This window comes from Rhinolophus sinicus, chromosome 15, assembly GCF_057876585.1.
Source record: "Rhinolophus sinicus isolate RSI-liver-muscle chromosome 15, RSI-T2T, whole genome shotgun sequence".
NCBI lineage: Eukaryota > Metazoa > Chordata > Mammalia > Chiroptera > Rhinolophidae > Rhinolophus > Rhinolophus sinicus.
Window position 1 is genome coordinate 67,873,369 of NC_142515.1, and position 19,167 is coordinate 67,892,535.

At 42.7% G+C, this 19,167-nt stretch overlaps 1 long non-coding RNA gene across 1 annotated transcript; it reads right to left on the reverse strand.

Annotated features, from left to right (window-relative positions):
* Nucleotides 1-2,999: 2,999 nt before the first annotated feature.
* On the reverse strand, nucleotides 3,000-17,446 carry LOC148755205 (uncharacterized). The gene is made up of 3 exons (XR_016018946.1): nucleotides 17,160-17,446; nucleotides 7,692-7,799; nucleotides 3,000-6,940 (listed from the first exon to the last, which is right to left on the reverse strand). It is a non-coding gene; the product is annotated as an uncharacterized LOC148755205 (long non-coding RNA).
* Between the last annotated feature and the right edge of the window lie 1,721 nt (nucleotides 17,447-19,167).

Genomic DNA, 19,167 nt, shown 5'->3' on the forward strand with positions numbered 1-19,167 from the left:
GGGTGCCAGGGGGCCCAAAGCGGCTGGTGGTGAGTCTGCACAAACAGCGGCTGAATGAACTCAACCAAGGATTGGCACACACACAACCCACCACCAAACACTGATGACCACAGAACAGCAGCAGGGTTGTGCCAAATGGGTCTGGAGACCTTAATCTCTGTGAATTAAATCCCATACTCAGGGAGAGAAGTACAAGAATCCAGGCCTTCTGAGAATGAGACTAGCCAGAAGTCTCATTGGAACTCGTGGGAACACATATATGTTATATATGAGGGAGAAGAAGCTCCTGGGTTGACCTGATTGTTTCCCATGAGAGGATACTAGTGGGGGGGCTTGGTTGGGCCCAAAGTGCAACCTTTCCTCTGATCACCAGCCTGCTCTCTTGTCATTCAAGGGGGGGAAATCTTTTATGTTACTTAGCCCAGAGTGGCTCCTTTTCTAATTGTCACTTCTTCATGTGAGACTGCAGGAGTTCTGAGAGAGGGAACTCCAGCATTAGGCCTCTGGAACAGGTGTTATTCATTGTTCTGATGATGACACTTAGAACTCACATGAGTGAACATATTAAAAATAATGGCGAAACTTCTTTAAATAAAGTTGTACTTAAGAATTACTGCTATTAGACAAAACTAACATTTATGCTCATATTTTTCCATCTATTGAGCAGATAATTTACTGGATAGTGGAATTGGAATAGAAAGATACTGACAAAATTATCTGCATACATTGTTCTCATTGCTCGACTGGTGACTTAAACTTTGAGCCTAAGCTCCTTCCTGGCATACTCTCAGAAAAACGTGGTCAGAGAAGGAAACAATGCTCACAGACCCAGTTATACAGAAACTCTACAGCTACAAGTTTATCCTGAGGAACTCATATTACATGTGTGGACAGTATGAGGATATTCATTGCAGAGAAATAATTAAAGTCAACCTAGATTTAACAGGAGGAGGGCTAGATACATACAACATACATATGAGATGGCATATACACAACCATTTACAATCATGTTTACACAGAATATTTACACAGTGGGAAATAATCTTGATGTATGTGGAATTTCTTAAAAACCACAAATGTTGTAACGGTGTTGGATAAATTTCAAGGAACACAACACCTACCAACACTAAATCACAAACAAATAGAAAATCTGAATAGACCTGTAACAAATAAGGAGATTGAATCCATAATCAAAAATCAAATATAGTAGTATATACTCTACTCTAGAAAGGGCTTTGGGAAATGGGGAGAGGCCTACAAACATAAACTTTTATTCCAGAACACTTAGCAGAATTGTGTGTATAGGTTTACCCAAATTACTTAATGTCTGAACGACTAAACAAGTCTTTTCAACATATGAATGGTAGAAAAGGGAATGGTGAAGATGCTGAGGAGTCACCCTCCCAATGTCACAGGGGCTCCTGGGCCAGTTCATGCTCTTCTAACTAAGTTTGCTGCACTTCAGTGTGTGAGCAATTTGGGGAAATATGAATTTACTTATTATGGCATTTTGTTTTCTGTTATGTTGAATTATAGGGTGTCTCTGACTTATCAACACCTACTTTAAAAATCAGCAGCTCATTCTGTTCTAAGAATAAGTGGAGAGAACAGGGAAAGCATAACCTCTCCACTGTAGAGAAACGTTCGCACAGACACATCACTTGAAATCACACTATTTCACAATAGTTCCAGTGTTGTTAATATACAGAGTCAAGCAGAAAGGCTTTGGACTGGAACTGGTGCATTATCTCTTCTTGGGTCTTCTGTCTGCCAACTCACCCTGAAGAGTCTGGACTTCTCAGCCTATGTAGTCTCATAAGCCAACTCCTTAAAACAAATCTTTCTCCATATCTTCATATCTTATTTGTTCTGTTTCTCTGCAAAACCATGATAGATTGATATGGCTAAGTCTGCAGACGCAGGTAATGATTAGGATGTGGAAGGGAGGGAGGGAGGGAGGGAGGGAGGAAAGGGGAAATGAACTTTGTAAGTTCTAGTCTGAGTGACTGGGAGAATGGAACTGCCTCTAATTAGAAAGTCAACATGAAATGGTAGATATTTAGGGAAAGGAGAATTAACTCAGGTTGGGACATTTTAGTTTAGGTTGTAATGGTCCATGTAAATGAAAACAGCCAAGAACCAGGGATAATTACGGAGATAAAGTTTAATGAAGATGTCTGAGAAGGTGATAGAGTACGGAAGCCAGTGGAATAGAAGTCACGTCTGAAACCATGGCAAAGGAAGACAGATCAAGCAGCCAAAAAACAGTTCCTTAAAAAGGAGAGAGAGATAGAGAGTCAAGTCAAGACCTCCTGTGTGTGTTGGTGTTGAGCAGGGGGTGCCTGGAACCAGAAGAGCAGCCTAGGGAAGGGGACAGACAGATCAGGAGAATTTAGTTAGTGTGGCATCCAGGAAGGAGAGAATTTCAGGGAGAAGCAGGAATCAACCACGAGGACCACTACAGATATGAGGACAAGTAGCTGCTGGAGATTCCACCTCGGTGTGGTTTTCATTTGAGTGACAGGTATAGACGATGGCTGACAGGGAATTAATAAGAAAATAGCTATTAAACAAGTGAAAGGTTGTAAGAGTAGGGTCATTTCCAAAGACGGAAATTTGGTGGTGGGAAAAAAATTGCAGGCCAATAAGTTGAACAGAGAGCCAAAACCAGACGCTACATTGGTTAGTGAGAGGTGAACATACTGTAGCACAGTGGAAAGAACCGGAACTGAAGAGACATGTGAGGAGAAGATGACTCGTGGGCTGAAGTACTTATGGAGGGAAAGACAGTAAGAGCCTGGCCTGCAACCCGACCATTCCTCCCAAGCAGAAAGTAGTGGAATAAAGTATAAGTTTGGTTTATCTTCTTACAAAAGGAAACAAACCATAAAACCACCCTCCCCTGCGGCGAGCCAGCCGCCACGAGTCGAACGGTTCCTGACAAGGGGAGTGGGAATGAAAAAAGACACTCACACAAATGATGATGCGATCGATCGGACTCCAGTGATGCTGAAGCCGCTGAGTTTATTCTGTCCCCAGAATTTATACATTCTGTGGACGTGCAGTTTAACAAGCACAAAAATGCATTACCTAGTTAACAGTAAATCTTTAACTTTAACATAGGAGACACAAAATTCACTGAAACTCCCAAAAGTAATTATCTTATCAATTGCCCTGATAGGCATCAGCCTTCTGTTCTGGGAACTGGCCTTCCCACCACATTCCTGAGCAGCCTGCAAGCACCCTCCAGATGCAGGCAGAGATAATTGTCTCAGGGGGAGGAAATAGGTTAAGCATAAACCGAGCCATTAAGGCTTTAAAGTTAACTGCAACCATGGCTCCCCACATCTCCCCCTTTTTTATTTTATAGGAACAAAATCCATCCAGCCAGGATGGCGAGGTGATGGTGCCTGTCTTAGGTGTTTTAGGACACCTGCCTCAACTTACCCGTCATTGGTACTCATATTTTATCATACAAGCCCTGTCTTAGGTGTTGAAGCGGCTCCCAAGTATTTACCCGTCGTTGACTAACCCATCCCTCATAAATGCACAGGGGAGAGAAGCTTATGGCTTGCCTTAAGCTCAAGCTGATGGATGTCAGCTCGTAAGTCTAACATTTTGCTGATGAAACATCTAATGAGGATGGGGAGTAGGCACAGAACCAAACAAACACAGATGCCCAATGTAAGAAATATAACAGAATGAGTAATATAAGGCATAGAGGGCAAAACATTCCTAAGAACATCAACAAATTCAGAGGCAGCCTGAGCTGCATCAAATTTTAAAGGTTCAGCTTCTCTCATACTTTGAATTTTATCATGAAGCCAGCTTTCTTTTATACACACAGAAACAAGAAGGTTACATAAAGCAGCTGAGGCAGCAAGTACAGATTAGTTATGTTTTCTCAAAGTTTGACCCTGACTGTCTTTAGACCTTTTGATATTGTCCCATTCCCAGAACAGCAGGTGTCTGTTTGTTTTTTATGCTTATCGGAGTTTCCCTCAGCCATCCTCCCAAACTCTGCTTGAAGTTACATTTTCTTAACCCTTAATGCTCCAGCTCCCTATATATCCCCCTTTTTTATTTATTGAGATCATGTCTGGCTTAGGTAGTCAGTACAGACATTTTCACTTACCCGTCATTGGATATCGATCATCAAAGCGATCGACTCGTCTTAGGTTGTAAAAACGCTTACTGATCATTACCCGTCATTGGCTACTGATCTCCTTTGAGGAAAGCCAGAGACAGCAGTGGCTTTTCCCAGGCAGGGGGAAGGGGAGGCAAGGCCCCTTCCCTTATTTTTCTACGGCAGCCCATTGGGGGTCCCCACTCGGTTCCGCCTGGCTTAGGTTGTATCTCCCACGAGATATCTTACCCGTCTTTGGCTGCAAACCATCTTTTGGGGACCAGACAGAGAGACATAAGGTGTAAAATATAGAGATAAGCAAAGTTCCTAAAAAGGCACAGTCTCACTGACTTTTCTTTCCTTAAGGAAAGACATGGGGGGACAGTCGGCTAGGCTGTTGTGTGACTACATCTCCCCCTTTTTTGTTTTTGAAGCATGAGAAACAAAGAACGTGTAGTTATTTCATTTACAGCCCATCGGAGGTCTATTTGTTTACATCTGAGGACTATGTAAAATAAACAGAACAATAAACAGAATAGCAATATCCCCAGCAAACCCTCTACCCAAAGTCTTTATCCATTTAACAGGGTCTGAAGTGGAAAGTCCTTCTGCAGCTGCGGAATGTGAGAGCTTTTCCACACCCTAGGGGCGTGGATGGGTATCTATAGATGTCTTCTCTTCTGTGGGCTGTCGCTCATGGTATGGTTTAACACCGACCAGGAATTTACAAAGATTTTTCTTCCGGACCTGGAGAAATACAAGCAAAGCCTCTTCCCCGTGTTATCTCGCGGGGAGAAGTAGGATCAGCTTCCCCACGTAACATTTTAAACAAAGGTTGTGATTCACCGGTTGTCAACCGCAACTGAGGTCTAATCCAGCTAATGTCTCCCAGTAGCTTTTGGAAATCATTTAATGTTTTTAAACAATCTCGCCGGATTTGTATTTTTTGAGGCACAATGGCCTGAGGCATTAAACAATATCCCAGATAAGAGTAAGGAGGCACTTGTTGAATTTTTTCTGGGGCTATAACTAGCCCATAATTGTGGAGCTTTTTTTGTAAATGAGCAAAAGCAGCAAGCAACTTTGGTTCACAAGAGTGGGCAAGAAGTATGTCATCCATGTAGTGGATGATGTAAATATCTGAAAATGCCCTTTGGGTAGGTTCTATTGCCACTGATACAAATTTTTGACATAATGTAGGGCTATTAGCCATTCTCTGAGGTAGAACTAGCCAATGATATCTCTTAAAAGGTTTTTGTAAATTAACAGAAGGAACACTGAAAGCAAACCTAGGGCAGTTATCAGGATTTAAAGGTATAGTATAAAAACAATCTTTCAAGTCCAAAACAATTTTATATGTGTGTTCTGGTGTGGCTGCAGGACAGGGCAAGCCTGTCTGTAAGGCTCCCATTAATTCTATGGTTTCATTAACTTTTTGTAAATCTTGTAATAATCTCTATTGACCAGATTTTTTTTTTTTTAATAACAAAAATGGGAGAATTCCAGGGAGAATTGGAGGAAGCAATGTGTCCCTTTTAAAGTTGCTCCTGTACTAGCAGCTTGTAAAATCTTTTATTGGGGGCACCTTTGATCTTTTACGCCTGGTAATTGTCTGATTGTCACAGGGGCTACAACAGGGGCCTCAGGCTGTGGATCCAGCCCTGCAACTACACTTGGAGGAGAACTTAATTGTAATCTAGGCTTCTATTTTGATTGAGATTTTAATAAAGGCCCAGTCTGTTGAGCCTGGACTAATTGCATTTGAACAGAGAGGGAAGTAAGTGCAGCTTGTAATCTTTGCACCTCTGCTTCCAAGGGGGATCTTTACCCCGAGGATTTCATTGATTTCTAAAAGGAATCTGGGGACTCCGAGGACAATTTCCTCCGTCCACAGCAACTTTAAGTTCAATCAGCTGTCCCTGAATCTTTTTTAGCTGATCTGCAAAAGAAAGTGCAGTGCTTGCAGGTTGCTCGTCTTTTAGAGTCATAGCCACTAAAGGAGGGTTTTTGTCCCTATCATATTTGGCTGTTTCATCTTTTAATTTTTTTTGATCCTGAGGGTCTAAATCTTCCCAAGACTCGACCGGAGATTCTTCAGCAACCGGCTCTTTGTTAACTTTAAGAACTCCCTCTAACAACTTTGCGCCCCCTCCCTCCTCATCGCCGGCTTGTTTCACTTTCTCTAACTTGCAACTCTTACGCCTGAGATCTAAGCAGTCTCTGAACTGTTCTCCCACTTTTTCCCAAGTTCCCAGACTGACAGTGCCTTCTTTTGGAAACCACGGACAAACTTCTTTTACAAATTCTAAAAACTTGTCTAACTGTTCTCTGCTCACCCGACTGCCACGGGCGGCAAGCAATTTCTTAAGTCCTCTAACATACAGGTTCTTTGCTGCTTGCATGACCCATCCTTTTCCCTGACTCGGTCCTTCTTTCAAACAACAACGAAAAAAACAATCTGATGCCCGTCTGGCCGTGCCCCTGGCGGGACTAAATCTGTCTTGGCTAGAGGCGCTCCGGTATAACCCCCTGGACAGGTGGACTATAAAGCCCAGTTGCCGTTATGCCGTATGACAGAACCAGAACCGCAGATTGGGGCCCAATCAAGCTCCGTGACAAAAAGTCGTGGAACTATCAATCATTCACACATTCATTCGACCGAGGGGACAGTGCCTTACTCACCGCGCATCCACTGAGATTAGCTCTTATACGAGCCGGGCCCTTGCCACGCGGTGTTCCTCACTATTACCCCTATATTCAGTCCCTGTTCGGGCACCACTTGCGGCGAGCCAGCCGCCACGAGTCGAACGGTTCCTGACAAGGGGAGTGGGAATGAAAAAAGACACTCACACAAATGATGATGCGATCGATCGGACTCCAGTGATGCTGAAGCCGCTGAGTTTATTCTGTCCCCAGAATTTATACATTCTGTGGACGTGCAGTTTAACAAGCACAAAAATGCATTACCTAGTTAACAGTAAATCTTTAACTTTAACATAGGAGACACAAAATTCACTGAAACTCCCAAAAGTAATTATCTTATCAATTGCCCTGATAGGCATCAGCCTTCTGTTCTGGGAACTGGCCACTCCCACCACATTCCTGAGCAGCCTGCAAGCACTCTCCAGATGCAGGCAGAGATAATTGCCTCAGGGGGAGGAAATAGGTTAAGCATAAACCAAGCCATTAAGGCTTTAAAGTTAACTGCAACCATGGCTCCCCACACTCTCCCCTACCAGCATGCAGTCCTGCCTATCGGGTACTGTTAACAGACTCCAGAGTAACAAATTCGGGGTAGGGTGCTTCAAAAGAAAAAAAAGACACGCAATTCCCGTTCAGAAGAAAAATACCTGATAATACTCTAGATAAAAACATTTAACTGAGTTCAGATTAAAGTACGTTTTGCTGTATAAGATTGAATCCTGTTGTGTTATAAATGTAGTAATTAAATCAATGCAGCATAAAAAAGACAAGCCCTCGAAAACTTAGTTGAAATCCAACTACTGAAACCTCACTAGTGTAAGTTACAACAAACCCACAGACAAAATCGGGTGCATTGACTTACCCCCTAATTTTGTAACAATATTTCTGGCCAGTGATTTAGGAAATTCTTACAGGCAAACAATCAAATTTCCAGAGGTATCTTTGACTTCCTTCTTTCTTCTTCCTTTCTCTGTAATTTAAGAAGAATGAACCTTGACTTTAACACATTTGAGCATCACTTACAAAGTTTGTGCCCCTTTTTAATTGAAGTTGATATGGGCACTTCAGGTGTCTAAAGAAAGAAGGTCGAGCGTGACTGTTGTAAAGCTGCCCACAAAGTGGGAGCAAATAATAGCCTGTACGGGTGACACATGAATGGGTGTCATTCCCACATTCCACACGAGGTGGCAGCAGAGAGCGTGTCCCTGCCCACCGTCCTTCAATTGAGAATCCAGGCCCCTGGGACTGAGCTCACTGGGAGATAAATCCTGTTTCAGGCCCTTCACAGGCCTCAACGCACCTACTGCTCCCATTTTCCAGAAAAGGCAGAAACAATTATTATCTCCATACACAGGTAAACGGGAGAGTGATTGTAACACAGCTCTGAGTCCAGAACCGGGACCGACATGGACTCACATGGGCCAACAGCGTTTGCACACACTGGATACAAACAGTCCTGGCAGCATTAGGGTGCATCACGGTCATTCCATTTGAAGAAACTCTGCACATTACCTAATGGTCCAGCTTGCCTTGTACTCACCCAAGCAGGTTTTGGGGTGGGACCAGGGCAGGCAGTGGGGACTGAGGTGGTGGCCTGGCCTTTCACAGGAGCACAAGCCGCACCAGATCCTATGACAATGAGTCCCCCTCAGCTATGCAATGGGGGAGTCCTGTGCTTGGGCCTTTGAAAATCTCTTCCTCCTCAGCCCCGAGCACAGGTCTGCTTCTCCCCATCTTCCCTTCCTCTGAGGTCACAACTGACAAGAGCTTCCTGGCTGCTCAGAATGGAGTCTGGGGTGACACTTTCCTTATGGAGGGGTGCCTGAGCCTCAGACAGGCGCAGAGCTGGCTTCTGTCTCCTCCAAGTACTAGCTGTGTGACTTTAGACAAAGACATGGAAAGTCAGCCTCCTCACCTGGGGTAACCGCTCCCTCTCAGGTGGCTGTGAGATCAGTGCGGTGAGGCAGGTCAGCTCCTGCCCCACAGGTGACGGGCCCTCACTCCCCCTCCCTCTTCCCTTCTCAGTCCTTTCTCTACCTCTATGGGCTGGAAGGATCAAGAGTTTAGCAGATAGTCTCCTTGTGGCAGAATGAGCTCTCCTGTTGGTGTCCATACAGCCACAGTCCCCTGAGTGCTGACTCTGGCATCTGTGCCAGCTTCATCCACAGGGCAGGGCTCACCACAGCCCCTCCCTGGTCTTCAAACCCCACTCTTCTCCAAATTCAAGGTCCTGTCTCAGCTGAGGCCAGAGCGCCTCTCATCACTCTACTCACTGGTCTCCCTGCCACTGTCCTTCTCTCATCCAGTGCAACCTCCACACTGTGACCAGCTACATCTTTCTAACTAAGTTAGGGATCTAATCCTGTCACTTCCTGTGCCTACAACTACCAACAGCTTCACTTGGGCTAGAGAGTAAAGCCTCTATGGTCAGCACAGTGTTGAGACTTTATCCGGCCTCATGTTCTTCTCCTGGTCTCATTTCGTATCATAACACCCCGATTCACTCACCAGGTACCCCAGCGGTCAGCATTAACCTGTCTGGTATGGGCTTTAACAGATAGAGGTGTCAGCACTGAGACTGAGCCTGAATGCAGGAATCTAAATAAAATACAGACTTTCGTGAATAATAATGCATCAACATGTGTACATTGATTGTAACAAATATGGAAAGAGAAGAGAAACTAAAACTAAAGCAAGATACACCTATTGCGTCGAAATGGGTGATTTCCATTAACAAAATGGACCCTAAAATAATGAAAATACTAACCAATGAGCCATCCATGACCTCTTCCTCCCGCTTATTCTCATCACATTGCTCTGGAGTTCCCTCTCCTGGGACGGAAGGAAAGGGGACAAAGCAGTTCGGAAGTTCCCCTGAGATCGGTCCCCACCCAGTGTCCTCATCTTCCCCATTCAGGGATCTCGATTCTGATATGTCAGGTAGGACCGGAAGCAACTGAGAGGAGTTCCCTGGAAGCTGAGGTGCTGGACTGGGGCCAGAGAACAGATGCTGGGTCAGGAAAGCAGCAGATTCCACATCACTGAGCCCTAACCCTAACCCCAAACCTAAAACCTAACCTTTAAAACCTAAACACTAAACCCTTAGCCCTAAGCCTAAATCTAACCTTAATGTAAACTGTAAAACCTTACAATCATAAACATCACTATAACCATCACTATAAACCATAACCTAAACCCTCACCACAATACTAAACCATCACCAGAAACCACAAACTAGGAACCATATCCGTAAACCATAACTGTAACCATAAACTATAATCAAAAACACATAGCCATAAACCATAAACGTAATCCATAATCAATCCCATAAACCATATAACATACATGTAGCTATAAACAATACACATAAACCATAACCAAACTGTAACCCATAATCTTAACCTTCACCCCTAAGTCAGCACCACACTCCACCTCAGCCCCAACCCCAGCCCTGTAGGGCACTAATAGTCCCTAACCAGTCAAATCAGAAGTAGGTCACAAAAACAGAATATACAGATCTATATCCCTTATAGAGATGTAATAATGTTCCATAAAGCAGGACTATGAAACCAACTGCACATTAAAATAATCATGCACTGTAAGCAACTGTGTTTACACCAGAAACTCAAAGGTTGTTCAACGAACTGAAATCAACCATGGAATACCCAGCAACAGTATGAAGGAAAAACACATGATCACATAAAGCTTTTCACAAAACCCAATCCTATTTCACGATCGAAACACTCAAGAAAGTAGGGATAAAAGGAAGTTTCTTCAATGTGATCAAGAACATTAGGCAATACTTAAGCAAGCTTCATGGCGCATTTTTTAAGATGACAGGTTTATTCCTGAAATCAGGAACAAGGCCAGGATGCTGGCTTTCACCACTGTCATTCAATAATGTACCAGAAGCTCGATCCAGAGAAATTAGGAAACAAATGAGAGGCTTCCTGTGAAAGGAAAAACTGAAACTGTGTATTCACAGATGACACATCACATCTTATATACATAACTTCCAAAAGAATCAACAAAAAATTATTATTACTAGTAAAGTAATTCAAAGTTAAATGAAAAAATATCACTACACAGAAATCTGTTTTATTTGTATACACTAGCAAGGAATGATTTTAAAAAGAATTTAAGAAAACAATTCCATTTTATATAACATCAACTTTGATAAAATACTTAGGAAGTTTTAATAAAAGTGCAAGGCTTCTACACTGAAAATTACAAAACATAATGTCTTTCTTCGCTGAAAGAAATTAAAGAAACCTACCTAAATAAATGTGAGGCCATCCCATGGTGATGGAAATTGTTAGAATGGCAACAGAACAGATGCAATGTAAGGATTCAGTGTCATTCCTGTGAAAAGGCCCCAAGGCCTTTGTGGAAAAACACACAAGCTGATCCTAATATTCATAGCAAATTTCCAGGGAAGAAAAGAGCCATAAGGATCTTCAAAAACCAAATCAAGTTGGAGGCTCACCCTTCACAAACGTAATTCGTAATTAGTACAAAGCCACAGTAAGGAAAACATGGTGACACTGGCATAGAGATATACACAGAGATCAATGGAATTGTATTGAGGGCCCAGAAATAAAACTGTCCGTTTAAACCAGTAGATTTTTTTTTAACATACACATTTAACTTATTTATCAACTTATTAACTTATTGTCATTTACAGCTTTATTTTATAAAACACAGAAAGACACTTTTTTTCTATTTTCTTTTCCTTTTTTTTTTTTTTTTTTGGTAAGGAGGGCGAAGCTCACAGTGGCCCATGTGGGGATTGAACCGGCAACCTTGGTGCTAGCAGCACCACGTTCTAACCAAGTGAGCTAACAGGCCACCCCCAGAAAGACATTTTAAAAAGTGCTCTATCACCGGAATTTAAACACTAGAAATATTAGTTTTGTAAGTGTAACTTATATAAATTACAATCCAATAATTGGAGATTTTTTTCAGTATGGTTACCATACAAATGAAATAAATGGCAAAAGGACGTAATAGCAATATTTTGTTATTTATGTATTATCAGATACTTTAGGACCTAAACAAAGATTCTGAGTATTCAGACTTCTTTTGTTGTGTTTCATATTTAAATACCTCCCTACCTGTATTCTGAGTCAAGTCACTTGATCAAAAGGTGTGATTTGGGATGGCATTTCATGTGATATCAAAGTTTTTCCTATCTACAGTTACCACCTTCAAGGAATTGACATTACAAGGCCGAAGTAATCTGCTAGGTCCCTTTTTCGAACACTGCAAAAAATTGTGGCAACACCCTGGAAAGTCAAACAGGTACCCCCAAAATGGGACAATCATGCACGGTCCTATAAAGTATGTTAAGTTTTCCCCCATCTAAAAGTTAAGCAATAAAATATATCAACTACAGTTGACTTGGTTTCAGGAGAAGCACATCTGAGGATTTACGTTAGTGTTCTCATCTTCAGTCATTACCAGAGATTCTGTAGGCCACCATGCTATGTACTCTGGATTGTGGTAGTGAGGCAGGAAGGCAGACTTGCTCACAATTGGTAATCAACTGTACTCCTGACTCTTCCCATTTTTCAGGCACAACCTAATCTTTGTATAAATCAGTAGATCAAATAAACAAGAAACTTTCAACACTGGCAGGAATGTCATTGTAGCTGTGATCTATCTGAACACAGAACAAATTTCATTTTGGAGAGCTTTCTGAGCCTTTTCTCTGAGTGTACTGTCATTTTTGGCAGTCTTGTCACGATCAATATCAAATTATCATCTTTTAAGGACCTCACCCCTTTCAATATTTGAGAGGACTGCCACCAGTTTCTGAACTGAACTCTTCTATAATGAAATTTTCAATTGTTCCACCACATTATTCAGGTATTTCATGAGTTCAGGATGAGTAGTTACAGGCAAGGGTGAGCCCACATTTCTGCATTGGAGTAAAGGTTTCAGGTGGATACATGTCACGCATGTTATATCCTAACATGTTGTCGATGTCAAATAAGAACGCAACCACAGTTTTACGGCTCCCTTGTACGGTGCTGGGTTACTGTGGGGAGAGCTGCAGGGCCATGTCCAGACCCACAGATGGGGCATACCCACTCACAGAGGGTGACCGCAGGGCTCACAGCAGCTCCCCCACATGTATGCCCATTGATTTTTGATTAAGGGCAGACAACATGACATTGGGTAAAGGAGGGTTTTCCAACAAATGGTGCTGGGCAACTGGCCATCCAAATGAAGAGAGAAATTGGACCCCAACCTCACACCACACACAAAACTTAAAATACCTGAAGGGCTTAAATATAGGCAGTAAAAGTATAAACTCTCAAACAAAACGTGGAGATACATTTTCATGACCTTGGATTAGTGATGGTTTCTTAGATATGACACCACATACAAGCTATAACAACAAAAAGAGATAAATTGGACTTCCTCAAAATTAAAAACATACATGCATCAAAATAAGCAATCCCAAAAGTGGAAAGATGCGCCATAAAATGGAACCAAATAGGTACACATTATATATCTGATAATAGTCTGTTATCCAGGAGACAAAGAACTTTTACAACTCAAGAACAAAAAAAGACAAATGACTAAAATTTTAAAATAGACTTGAATAGAACCGTCTCCAGATGAGACATGCAAATAGTCAACAAGCACAGTAAGATGTTAAAAATCATTAGTCATGATGCAAATGCAAATTAAAACCACAATGTGATACCCCCTCACATGTACCAGAAGTGCTATAATCCAGAAACTAAAACTAACAAATGGCAGGAACAATGTAGAGAAATTAGAACTCTTAAACATTGAACGTGAAAAAGTACAATGGTGTGGTCTCTGCATGCAACACTTTGAAATTTCCACCCCACAAAAAAATGCTCATGTGGCTCAACAGATCCACTTCTAGAAATATACCCCCAAAATTGAAAACAAGTGTGAAAGGTTGTTACATGAATCCACAGAAGCGCTGTTCACAATAGCAGAGACATAAGCAATTCAAATGTCCGTCTTAATCAGCAGTGAAAACTAAGTGACCAACCGTGCAGCTACACCAGGATTCTTTAGCTTGATGCAATTATGAACACATTTCATAATTTCTAGAAATACGTTTCCTCTTAGCACAAAAATTTTAATGTGGCAAAAAACATGTTTACTAATACACCCAAATATATTCAGTTCATCTACAATAAATAGCAAAAAGTTGATAAACCAATGTTCAGTAATTAGTGTTTCATTATTTTATTTGGAAATGCTCTAGACGTTCAATAACTATGCATCATTTAATTTATATGATAAAACTTTAAAATTTCCAATTACCAGACACCTAGAAAATCTTTTCAGTGTATATATACAATGCAATTATCACTTAAAACTTTACCTAAATACCTTTTATTTTAATTGTACCTATTTTATATAGTAGTGAAAACTTTGAGATTTCAAAGTCAGTAATTACCAAAGCTATTTTCTTGACATATTTTTAAACAGATAACTAATTTTTATAAACCCAGTTAGAAAAAATTGTATTTTATGCTAATTGTCAAACGCATGACTGTGATCAAACCAAACTAAAACCAGCTTTAATATCAAATATTTCACCAGGTCATAAAGTATTTGGGTTAGTTTGTATTTTATTTCTTAGTTTATATAAGCATTTAATTTGTTAAAGCCAATCAAATATCACAAACTGGTAACAGAGTCTGGAGCTACAAAACATCTTACCACACACCAACACAAACTGGTTTCACCCAGAGATCACAAATTGACAGAATTAGTAATAACTATAGAGAACACACAAGACATTTTACCAAAAAACAGCTGGTTGTCACAAGAGCTCTATAACACAATGTAAATTTATAAGTTTTCCCCATTCCAAGGACCCATTGTCTGTACATGGACACTGAGGTCTAAATAGTGAGACACCAACCAGCCTCTTTACAGCTCAGGCCAGGAAGCCAGAGGCCCCTCCACACCGAGTGCAGAGGAAGCAGCCCTCCCAGAGCCGAAGGGTCACCCCCAAGACAGTCAGAGAAAGCACAGACCTTCGTCACACAGGCAGTAGGGATGGTGGTGTGGACAGGGTGTCTCAGGTCTCCCACAAAATGGGAGGCACCTCCAGCCCCAAACCCACTAATCTGTGGCCCCAGCAGGTGCTACTGGACCGGGATCTGTCCAGCACTAAAGGGTAAGGAAGGCAGGGGGGACAGATGCCCCTTATGGGCAGAGGCCCCTCAGGACACACTCCCCTGGGAGCTGGCACAGCCAGGCAGAGGGGCACTGGGAACCCCAGCTTATCTCACTGGCCACCATGCCCAATGGAGTAAGTGCACCTGGCTGATGGTGGGGACCAGAGAGGACCTTGGTCACACAGCCAAGCTCCCGGGACACAGAATGAGAAGGAAAGAAAAACCTGAAGAGATTTTTACAGAGGGACCCACAGCATAGTTTGTCTCCGCAGACGCCGGTCTGAAGAGAACCGCTTAACTCCCCAGCCTGTGAGGCCGGCTCCAACGACAGGCTTACGGAGGCCTGTGCCTGTGTTCTGTCCCCATGGTAGGTCCTTCTTAGGGCAAAGGGCTCGCAAAATACACTCACAGGAAAAAAGGAACCTCTCTGGGAGGAAAGAATAAAGAAGACTCTGGATTCTCTCGGTGCAAGAAGTTAGCTTCACAAATATTTTTCTGTCAATGTAAATTCAGAAAGGTGACAAAGCCTCACACCTGTTCTAACTTCTACCCAACTGCAGACAGAGACCAGGAATTGTAATACACGTGCACGTAGGATTCACATAAGCATGACGTTTCCAAAGACAGTGAGAAGAAATCAGGTAAATATGCCATTTTAGACAAGGGGGGGCTCTTAGATTTTAGATGAAGAATGGGAGATGTACAGGTAATTCAGGAAAAGCTAAACACACATGGCAGGTAAAGTTTTGTGAGGCTCCTGCATGGAGTCTTCCTGTCTACAGCTAAGGGGACTGTGCTCAGGGTTTTATTTGTGCTGCACAGCCTTTAAGGAGGCAGGAAAAGGGGAGCCAGGCTGGACGAGGGAGGCTTTTATTGTTAAAACTGCCCCTTTTGAAATTTTTATCTTGTTTAGCTCAGCGGGCCTGGGGCAGTTGTGGGCTGTGTTTCCATTTCATATCTACTCCGCAGAGGGCCCTGGGGTGATGCTGAGACTTTCTCACTTCTATCAGACTGAAAAATCAGCTTCCATTTTTCTCAAGTTTTTGATACGTTATTAAATCCTTTAAAGCTGGTTTCAACATACCAATTCTCATAATCTTAAATGTCCAAAGTTTGTTAATATTTGCACTTCTCTTGACTTTCCCTTCTGCCTTTTTCAAACCTAATGTTGATATTAGCTTCTGTAAGACCCAGGAAGCTGAATAACTAAATCAAAAGCTTAAGAATAGTTAAATTTCCTTGTATCCCTTTGTATTAAACATGTGGTCTTTCTCTAGGGTCCAATAAAACAGCTGTTTCTCATGAACGTTTGTTAAGTCCTGGAATCGTCCACCCCTCAGACAGACAGAGGACACATACGATAATACAAGTCACACAGCGAGGTTTATTTCCAGCCAGCTGGGGTCCCAGTCTCTGCCCGACGCAGCGGGTTTTAACAAGGACCCCAAACCCTTAAAGCTAAGGGTTTTTATAGCGTTCTTAAGGCACTCAGTAATTTTCCATAGTCTTAGGGAGTACAAGATAAACTACAGGACTTACATAGCTTCAAAGAGTATAAGATAAGCTACAAGACTTACATAGCTTCAAAGAGTATAAGATAAGCTACAGGACTTACATAGCTTCAAAGAGTATAAGATAAGCTACAGGACTTCTGGTCTCTGTGCTGCAACTGCCCACATCCTGAAATTTACAATTAGGTTGTTTTAAGCTAAGGGCTGTTAACCCTGACCTTAAAGTAGCTGTTCTCATGCTAACGGTCTCTTACACGTTGTCCAACATATTTTCAGATTTTCAAGTTTTTCGAATTCTAAGGTTCCATAGTCTGGTCACTTACGGTAGGATTTTAATAGCTACTCAAACCAAAAAGCCTTTTTACAGCTTAACCAAGGAAGCCAAAGGCTTTCTGTCTCTGGTATTTCAGGACAAATGACACAAGAGACAGACACCAAAAAAATGACCACCTCTGGGAAGAAAGATTCAATAGAGAAAACCTGTGAGTCGCAACTCCCGAGAAGCTAGCTTCACAAACATTTTTTCCTGACAATCAACATGAAGAAGAGAGGAAAAGGACACACAGCACTTTTAAATTCTCCACAACCCTGCAGAAATAGACCAGGAAGGCTGGCAGGCTGAACAAAAACACCGCTTACCTCTACGTGCAGAGGTCCTTCAGTTGTCAGATACAGCACTTTCCAGGAGCTAGCAGTGCCCCAATACTGTGGGGGCTTAAAACATTAATTATTTTGCTCTAGCCTTTTAAGTGTGTTGTCGGAGAGTGGGTAGGCATTCCAGGATGTAGGAACAAAGCCTCGTGAACAAAGCCAAGCAGGCCAAACACTTATTAAAAGAAAATATAGTCCCAAAATGCAGTATATAAGTGCAGGAAGAAAGGGACTGTTCCTGAGCAAAGAAAATTTAGGATTATATTTGAATGAGGGCCCCAAATATTCAAGGGTGGAGTCACAGGTCACATCTGGGTGTTTCCAGGGCGTTCCCAGGGTGTGTCTTTGTTAACGACTCCCTCCCATTGGAGGAGGGATTCCCTGGTAGGAACTGTCATCAGGACACAAGGGGTGGAGACTTTTCCCTGACTGCAATGCTAGTAGGATTATAACCCATTACAATTAGCTGTATCTGTAGCGTTTCTTAGGAATTTTTCCCTGCCTATAATGCTAATAGTTTTGTAATCCATTACAATTAACTATGGCTGCACCTTTTCTTAGGAATGATCTCTCTTTTCTTTGTTTCATCTCACATTCCTTTCCTCCCCTCTCTCCCAGTGGCCCTGTTCTCTTGCCTAAGGTAACAACTTCTTATGGCTGAACTAATCATCAAATTAACATAATCAGACTAACAGATAAAATTGAATTTTAACATATGTGCATGGGGAATTCACTTACATGAGAAAATTCCAAAGACAGTGAGGTAAGTAAGATTGGGTGCTTTGCAGGTAACTTAGGAAGAGTGGCACACTCCTGGCGAATGGGGGTCAGGGGGTAAATTGTTAGACAACCCAGAACATAAAGGGACATGGGGGGGAAGGATGGTCAGCAAGCTCCACTGGGCGTCTTCCCACCTCATGCTAAGGAGTTTATGCCAAGGCTCCCTTCCTAAAGTAGGTCTTTCTATATGAATCTCCTTGGGAGGAAAGGGGGAGGGTCAAAGGCTGCTTCTGAATCTTTTGTTTCCTAACTACCAGCTCAAAGTCAGTTTGCTCAAGGCAAAATTTTTGGTCCTGTTCATTCCCACCTTTGAAAATAATAAAAGTGTCACATCCAGCAGTTAAATTGGTAGATTGTTCCATATTTCATTGATCTAATCGTTCAGTCCTGAGAATCTGTACTCCCAAATCTCACCTTTTATTACATATCCGATTACTTGCTTACGTGGGGGAGGAAGAATCATTCCTCTACCCTCAAGGTTCTTCTGGCTGCTCTAATAATCAAACAGACATGAGACAGATTAGAAGAGAATATAAACAGATTTCATATATACATATGGGAACCCCACACACAGGAGGGAGTCAGAGACCCAAGATGCAGGAGAGGCAGAGAGATAGAAAGGGAACATGGGGTAGATAAGACACCCTGAGCTAGAGATGAAGGGAGGTCCCTAGTCAGACAAAGACAGGCGGTGACAGAGACTGGAAGTCAGACAAGGACTGAAATAGATGGAGATGTGGGGTGTGAGGTGTGGGGTGCTGAGCTGCTGCCAGCTCAAGGTCACCGACTGTGTGCGTGGCCTGTGGTTTGGGATCTCTTGGGGTGTCCTCGGCTGACTCTCCACTGTGTTCCCAGGTCTTCCATATAAGCCTTTAGGCCCCCCAGGACTGAAGTTCCCACACCAGGCCAGTCCTGTGGACCTGAGGGTCGACCCACGCTTGGACAAGACACCTGATGCCAGGGAAAAGCTGAGGGGCTGTCGTGCGGGAGACCCTGCTCACTGCGCCATTTGTCGTGTGCGGAGGCCTTCTCGCCGCGCCTTCTTTCAGGTGGGGTGGCCTGTGGGGTCTCTGCTCCCGCTCCCCACACAAGAACGCAGGATATAGTGAGGCCGAAAAGGAACACCCACGGAGCCATAGGTAGGGGAGTCATACCACTATGGTCTCACTGGAGGCTGGGTCCACCGGACGCGTGACCTGCCATCCGCCTTTCCGCC